Source organism: Salmo trutta, unplaced genomic scaffold, assembly GCF_901001165.1.
Source record: "Salmo trutta unplaced genomic scaffold, fSalTru1.1, whole genome shotgun sequence".
Taxonomy (NCBI): domain Eukaryota; kingdom Metazoa; phylum Chordata; class Actinopteri; order Salmoniformes; family Salmonidae; genus Salmo; species Salmo trutta.
The window spans coordinates 75,583-81,090 of record NW_021822950.1 but is presented as its reverse complement, the minus strand read 5'-3'; the positions used below and the strand labels follow the sequence as shown (position 1 = coordinate 81,090).

Here is a 5,508-nt window from a genome sequence, read left to right as displayed (position 1 = left end):
CACTCTTCTCAGCAAACTGGATGTAGTCCTATCACAGTGCCATCCGTTTTATCACCAAAAGCCCATATACTACCCACCACTGCGACCTGTATGCTCTCGTTGGCTGGCCCTCGCTACATATTCGTCGCCAAACCCACTGGCTCCAGGTCATTTATAAGTCTTTGCTAGGTAAAGCCCCGGCTTATCTCAGCTCACTGGTCACTATAGCAACACCCACGTAGCACGCGCTTCAGCAAGTATATCTCACTGATCATCCCCAAAGCCAACACTTCATTTGGCCGCCTTTCCTTCCTGTTCTCTGCTGCCAATGACTGGAACGAATTGCAAAAATCTCTGAAGCTTGAGTCTTATATCTCCCTCTCTAACTTTAAGCATCAGCTGTCAGAGCAGTTTACCGATCACTGTACCTGTACATAGCCCATCTGTAAATAGCCCACCCAACTACCTCATCCCCATACTGTTATTTATCCTCTTTTGCACCTCAGTATCTCTACTTGCACATCATCATCTGCACATCTATCACTCCAGTGTTAATGCTAAATTGCAATTATTTCACCACTATGGCCTATTTATTGCCTACCTCCCTACTCTTCTACATTTGCACACACTGTACATAGATTTATCTATTGTGTTATTAAATGTACGTTTGTTTGTGTAACTGTTGTTTTTGGTCGCACTGCTTTGCTTTGTCTTGGCCAGGTCGCAGTTGTAAATGAGAACTTGTTCTCAACTGGCCTACCTGGTTAAATAAAGATGAGAAAAATATATACAATAATAAAATATGGTCCGCCATGTATTTTGGAACAGCAGTCGGGAGGGGGCAAGATCATGTAGGGACAATTCCAGCCAATGAAAAGGCAGATACACGCATGTGAACAACAGGTACAACTCAAAATATAAAATGTTTTTTTTATCTGAAAGTTGCCGGGATGTTACGTGTCCTACTTGTAGTACAAGCACAGCAAACCTTCTACTGGCAATGAGACATTCCATTTTATGTTAACCAAATTCAACACTTTGACTTCCATACAAAACGTCTTGCTTGTGAGAGAGAAAGAAAAAAAAAACACCTACTAGGGAAAAATAATTTTGGTCCCAGTTTTCCCTCTTGTTTCAACTCTTCTTCTCTGGTGACTCACATTCAGTGTAATTACTATAGCTCCCCATCTTGGGCCAATGAGTGTCATTTAGTATGCCCGGATCTCTATGGCAAGACTGCATCACTCACCCAAGTATAATAAAAAAATCGTGCCAGTGCTGTCTGAGATGACTAACGTATGAACGGAACGGACAGAGGGACGGCGGGTCGACCCACAATTCCCTCCCCAATTTCATCATGGGGAACAACTAAGCAACAAGTAGACTTGTAGCACCATAGCTGTCTAACCCTGTTGGTGCCAAAGATGACGGCGCCATTGGTTTGTTTAAAACAAAAACGTTGTTAACCCTACAATTGTAAAGGCTATATTTGACATACTCCAACAACATGGAACGATCTGATACATATCTACCGAGAATACTTTTACAATGTTGATACAGTGAGATGCTGTCTCAGCAAAAGCAGAGGACTCACCGTCGGAGAGTGTCTTGACGGTCTGGGGAAGTTTGGCCGACTTCATCATGGCTGTGAAGGTGATGATCTCGGTTCTGTCCAGGCGGCTGCAGCCGATACACAGCCCCTTTATCAAGAGGATCAGGTGTTTCTGAAGAGAAGAGGGGAGATGAGAGGAGGGAGGAGAAAAGGAGAGGAAAGTCTTATTGGAATGTCACCAGGACAAAATAAGAACATCAAGATTTGGCAAAAGAATTAGGTGAGTTTTCAATTATTACATATTTGCATAAAGTATTCACAACTGTTGACTTTCTCCGTACATTTTAATATGTTAGAAAGTGGGATTAAAATAGATTTGTTCTTTTTTTTTGTAAACGATCTATACAGAATCATCTAAAATGTCAAATTGGAAGAAATGTCTATTTGATTTTGTATTAATGGAATAATCAAAACACTAATTTAAGTATCCACCCCCTGAGTCAATACATGTTAGAATCACCTTTGGCATTACAGTTGTGTCTTTCTGGGTAAATCTCTGATGTTTACACACCTGGATTGTACAATATTTTCCCATTACTCAAAAGTGTCAAGCTCTTTCAAGTTGGTTGTTGATCCTTGCTAGACAGCCAATTTTAAGTTTTGGCATAGGTTTTCAAGCCGATTGATGTCAAAACTGTAACTAGGCCACTCAGGAACATTCAATGTGGTCTTGGTAAGCAATTCCTGTGTATATTTGCCCTTGTGTTTTAGGTTATTATCCTGCTGAAAATGTGAATTTGTCTCTGTTGGAAAAGCAAACAACCAGGTTTACCACTAGGATTTTGCCTGTGCGTTGCTCCATTACGTTTATTTTTATCCTTAATTTTTTTTTAAATAAAAAATCCCTAGTCCCTTGCCCGATGACAAGCATACCCATAACATGATGCAGCCACCACCATGCTTGAAAACACAGTGCATTCGGAAAGTATCCAGAACACGTTCCCTATTCCCACATTGTTTCGTTAACAGCTTTATTCTAAAATGCATTAAATAAACATTTTCCTCATCAATCTACACACAATACCCCATAATGACAAGAGAGAACAGGTTTTTTAGATTTTTTTTGCTAATTTATAAAAACAGACCCGTCGCTATGAGACTTGAAATTGAGCACCGGCGCATCCTGTATCTATTGATCATCCTTAGATGTTTCTACAACTAATTGGAGTCCACCTGTAATAAATTCAATTGATTGGACATAATTTGGGAAAGCACACACCACCGTCTATATAAAGGTCTCACAGTTGACAGTGCATGTCAGAGGCAAAAACCAAGCCATTAGGTCGAAGGAATTGTCCGTAGAGACCCGAGAACACAATGGGCTCCATCATTCTTAAATTAAGTTTGGAACCATCAAGACTCTTCCTAGAACTGGCCGCCGGCCAAACTGAGCATCGAGGGAGTAGAACCTTGGTCAAAGGAAGTGACCAAGAACCCAATGGTCACTCAAACAGAGCTCCCAGAGTTCCTCTGTGGAGATGGGATAACTCTTCCAGAAGGGACAACATCTCTGCAAGCACTCCACCAATCAGGCCTTATGGTAGAGTGGCCAGGACGGAAGCCGCTCCTCAGGTAAAAGGCACATGACAGCCTGCTTGGAGTTTGCAAAAGGCCACCTAAAGACTCTCAGACCATGAGAAAACAAGATTCTCTGGTCTGATGAAACTAAGATTGAACTCTTTGGCCCTGAATGCCAGAGTCACATCTGGAGGAAACCTGGCACCATCCCTATGGTGAAGCATGGTGGTGGCAGCATCATGATGTGGGGATGTTTTCAGTGGGCAGGGGACCTGGGAGACGAGTCAGGAACACGGGAAAGGTGAACGGAGCAAAGTACAGAGAATCCTTGATGAAAACCTGCTCCAGAGCGCTCAGGACCTCAGACTGGGGCGAAGGTTCACCTTCCAACAGGACAACAACCCTAATCACACAGCCAAGACAATGTAGCACAAGTCTCTGAATGAACTTGAGTGGCCCAGCCATAGATTGGATTAACCCGATCGAAAAACATCTCTGGAGAGACCTGAAAAAAGCTGTGCATCGACGCTCTCCAACCAACCTGACAGCGTTTTGAGAGGATCTGCAGAGAAGAATGAGAGAAACTCCGCAAATACAGGTGTGCCAAGCTTGTAGCGTCATACCCAAGAAGACTCAAAGCTGTAATCACTGCCAAAGGTGCTTCAACAAAGTACTGAGTAAAGGGTCTGAATACTAATGTAAAGTAAGCATACAGTATATACATTTGCAAACATTTCTAAAAAATCTGCTTTCGCTTTGTCATTATGTGGTAGCGTGTAGATTGATGAGGGAAAAAATAATTTAATCTTATTTAGAATAAGGCTGTAATGTAACACAATATGTGGAAAAAGTCAAGGGGTCTGAATACATTTGTTTTAGAAACGCTACAAAGCATGCTCATCTGTTTTGTGTTTTGATGGTTTAATTTCAAACAAAAAGATTGTCAAATAAAATAATCTGAGTCCAGAATAATAATAATATAATAATATTATTATTATATCTACTTGACACAGTGGCTGGTGGACCAAAAAGTACATTTTAGGCCCTGGTATGGATCCACCATCCAAGTGTAATTAATAACTTCACCATGCTCAAAGGGATATTCAATGTCTGCTTTAAAAAAATATCCATCTACCAATAGGTGCCCTTCTTTGCGAACCATTGGAAAACCTCCCTGGTCTTTGTGGTTGAATCTGTGTTTGAAATTCACTGCTTCGACTGAGGGACCTTACAGGTAATTGTTTGTGAGGTGTACAGAGACAGGGTAGTCATTTAAAAATCATGTTAAACACTATTATTGCACACAGAGTGAGTCCATGCAACTTACGTGACTTGTTGAGCACATTTTTACTCCTGAACCTTATTTAGGCTTACCATAACAAAGGGGTTGAATACTTATTGACTAGAGACATTCTCAGCTTTAAATTTATGAATTTCTAAACATTTCAAAAACATAATTCCCCTTTGATATTATCGTGTGTAGATCAGTGACAATCTCAATTTAATTAATTTTAAATTCATGCTGTAACAACAAAACGTGGAAAAAGTCAAGCGGTATGAATACTTTCTGAAGGCACCGAATGGAGGAATTCCAGATTAATCAGGAAAAATCACATCCCTGCTGCCTGTCTGTAGAAAACAGACTGGGATAAAACACACAGGGCGTTAGATAAACGAGTGCAGGACGGATAGCCTGCCTGATCCCAGATCTGTTTGCACGGTCTTCGCCAACTCTGGTGTGACAATGACTAAAGAGTGGAAAAACAGCACTAAACAATGTGGACCAGACTTGAGAACAGCGAGAATGTACTTCTCTCACCTGTGAGACTGCGCATGCTTCGTCCGGGTTCTCCAGCCGCAGGCAGGAGAACTCAATCAATACTTTACAGGCTGCTGCAACTGACAGCAACTGGTTTCTGGGACTAGAGGGAGAGGGAGAGACAGAAGCAGAAGAGGACAGATATGAACTGCCCTCATGATCAAATGTACAAAACCCTCTGCAACTAAAGATTAGTATAAATTGTAATGTACATTTATATATTTTACCTTATTTTAACCAGGTAGGCTAGTTGCGAACAAGTTCTCATTTACAACTGTGATATACTACAATGCCACGAAGAACAGGAAATAACACTACTGTAACTAGGTAGAGAAGCAAAGAGAGACAACATGCATATGTGGCCTTCTAATTACTCATTTGCAAATACATTTCATACATAAAAAAAAAAAAAAATGTTTACATTTATTAACAATAAACAGGCTACTGTATCCGTGTTACTATCCACATGTTTTTTCTCTACTCCAAAAAAACAAACAAAAAAAAACACATTTACAAAGTAGTAGTAGTTAAAAATGGTAGATATTGAGGAAGTAGTTAAAACGGGTAGTTATTGGGTCGT

The 5,508-nt window shown here is 40.7% G+C and overlaps 1 long non-coding RNA gene across 1 annotated transcript; it reads right to left on the bottom strand.

Moving 5' to 3' along the window:
- Positions 1-1,621: 1,621 nt before the first annotated feature.
- On the bottom strand, positions 1,622-4,963 carry LOC115187517 (uncharacterized). Its single transcript, XR_003876084.1, has 2 exons — positions 4,929-4,963; positions 1,622-1,703 (listed from the first exon to the last, which is right to left on the bottom strand). It is a non-coding gene; the product is annotated as an uncharacterized LOC115187517 (long non-coding RNA).
- Between the last annotated feature and the right edge of the window lie 545 nt (positions 4,964-5,508).